The sequence below is a fragment of the Octopus bimaculoides genome, chromosome 24 (assembly GCF_001194135.2).
Source record: "Octopus bimaculoides isolate UCB-OBI-ISO-001 chromosome 24, ASM119413v2, whole genome shotgun sequence".
Taxonomy (NCBI): Eukaryota; Metazoa; Mollusca; class Cephalopoda; order Octopoda; family Octopodidae; genus Octopus; species Octopus bimaculoides.
The window spans coordinates 19,241,739-19,244,505 of NC_069004.1; the positions used below are offsets into that span (position 1 = coordinate 19,241,739).

The 2,767-nt window shown below is 40.0% G+C and overlaps 1 protein-coding gene across 1 annotated transcript in view; it reads left to right on the top strand.

Moving 5' to 3' along the window:
* Window positions 1-2,767, top strand: part of LOC106878641 (uncharacterized) — a 23,499-nt gene that overhangs the window by 9,377 nt on the left and 11,355 nt on the right. The window lies entirely within an intron of this gene.

Sequence of the window (2,767 nt, forward strand, 5' to 3'; positions counted from 1 at the left end):
TTCCAATTCAAATTTTTGTCCATTTTTAATTGAATTTTATTTCAATTCAGATTTTATTTCTGTTATGTCTCAAATACTACACAGTGGTTGTGTGAGCTACGAAATCCTCGTCGCCACTGTTATGTCTCAAGCTACTTCTATCTACCACCTTCGGATGATCTCTACTCAACCGCTACACAACTGCTACTCGACTGCTACTCAACACACCTACCACGGCCAGACTACCTCTATTTATATGTCTTGGGAGATCCTACTTCTTCGCCTGGGGGCGTCGACACAGCAATTTCACATCTCCATTTTGCCTTCCAACTCCTCCCTATCTCTACTAAGAACAAACAAAACTTTAATGACTCCTACCTAATGGGGTTGATGAGTTACAAACCAAATGGGAGAGGGGTGCTTGCAGTTACAAAGTATCAAATTTTTGATAGAGTAAGTTGTGAAATAAATTAATTGTCTTGTAGGATAAATAAAATTTATTGAATGATAAATGAAATAGAGCATTGTTTTGGAGGCGCAGGTGTGGTATGTTGTTAGAAGCTTGCTTCCCAATTACATGGTTCTAGGTTCAGTCCCACTGCACGGCACCTTAGACAAATGTCTTCTACTATACTCTCATACCAACCAAAGTTTTGTGAATGGATTTGGTAAACAGAAACTAAAAGAAACTGTCATTTATGTATATCTTCGCGCGCGCGCGTTTGTGTGTGTGTGCATGTATGGATGCCTGTGTGTGTGCGCGCGCGCGTGTGCATGTGCGTGTATGCGTGTGTTTGCGTGCGTGTATGCGCGTGTGCATGTGCGTTTGTGTGTGTGTTTGTGTGTGTGTGCATGTATGCGTGTGCGCGCGCGTGTGCATGTGTGTGTGTCTGTGTTTGTGTGTGTCCTTACCTTGACATCACATGATACTTATAAATGATTGTCTCTGTCATACAAGCCATGTCAATCATTTCCTATATTCTGCGAAAACATGCGTGGCTACTGGGGAAATATCCTTTTGCCTGGAAACAGGTGACGGTTGGCAACAGAAAAAGCATCCAGTTGCCGCAAATAAACTCCGTCCAACCCATGTAAGCATGGAAAAATGGATGTTAAATGATGATGTTGATAACGATTAGATGAATGGAATACAGAGTTGAAATGAAGAGAAAGCTGTGTAGTGAAAGACAGAGGAAATGTTTTAAGATAAATGAAATGATGTGTTGTTGAAATGATGACTGAAAAGTGAGATATTAGATAAATGAAATATTGTGTCATGGAACAGATGAAACAGTAGGTTGTTAGATGAATGGAACAGGCATGGCTGTGTGGTAAGAAGCTTGCTTCCCAACCACATGGTTCTGGGTTCAGTCCCACTGCATGCACCTTGGGTAAGTGTCTTCTACTATTGCCTCGGGCTGACCAAAGTCTTGTAATTTGGTAAACGGAAACTAAAAAAAGGCCCGTCGTATATACACACATGCACACACACACACACACACTCATGACAGAAGTAAATAGACACGCCACAAAACATCGTTTTATGCTTATTTTAATTTGTAAAAGTTTATTTTTTTATTAATTGACATTTTTTTGTTTCTATGTGACTGTTTGATTATGTCATGTACAAAAGAAGTCTTGTAACTGTCTGAATTTCAAAGCGACCGTATTGTGGGTCATTCTGAAGGTGGACATAGCGTAAAATTGCAGAAAACCTTGGGATCCTGCTTTCTACAGTTAATAGAGTGATTGTGCAAGTCACCAGAGAGGGGAAGGAGTCCACATCACTTCGCCTAGATCAACTAGAGCCCTCTGACAGGACCCTTCTCTTTGTTAAGAGAAATATGGAGGATAAACCTCGTTGCGAGGCCTCTGACATAGCAGAACAAGTTGATGTCAGTCGCAGGACAACTGTCAACTATCTCCACAAACTTGGTTACTATGGCAGAGCAGCAAGAAGGAAACCACTTCTTCGACCAGCCAACATCAAGCGGAGAAAAGATCGGGCCAGTGAGATGGTAGAAAGATCACTTTCATTTTGGGACATTGTCATATTCTGTGATGAGTCCAGATTTGCTGTACTTCCTGACAGTGGTCGAGTGTGGGTCTGGAGACTCTGTGATTAAGAATTTGATGTGAAAAGATTGCAACCAACAATGAAACACGTCAGCTATTCTGTGGTCTGGGGAGCAATTTGGAGAAATGGTTGATCAGAGCGGGTGAAGTGTGAGGGAGACATAAACACAGAAAAATATGTGCCCATATTGCTGAAAGGATTCCTTCCAATCTTCTCCAGTGGTGAAATGATTAAAGTAGGCTTTCTTTATGGAAGATGGGGCTCCTTATCGCACAGCTAAAATGACCCAAGATTTGTTGGATGAGAATGGCATTAAAAAGTTTCCATGGCCAAGCCACGGAAACAGTCACCAGATATGAACCCTATAGAACACCTCTGGGACATAATGGACAAGACACTTCATAAAAAGAACAAGAAAGCATCTTCAAAGCAAGATCTTTTGAGATTATTGCATGAAACTTGGCAAGAAATTCCGCAAGAGAATATTCGTCATCTATCAGTAACAAGCCTAATAAAGTCCTTGCATTACAAAAATGCAAAGGGCACGTCTACTAAATATTAAATATTCACATTATAACAAATAAATAATTTAAATGTATAATTTCAGATTTAAATAAATTTTAACGAGGGTTGGACAAAATAATGGAAACACCTAGCATCATAATTCTGAAATATCTGTAAAACCGTCAAAAGCTTGTTTAATTTTAAGTT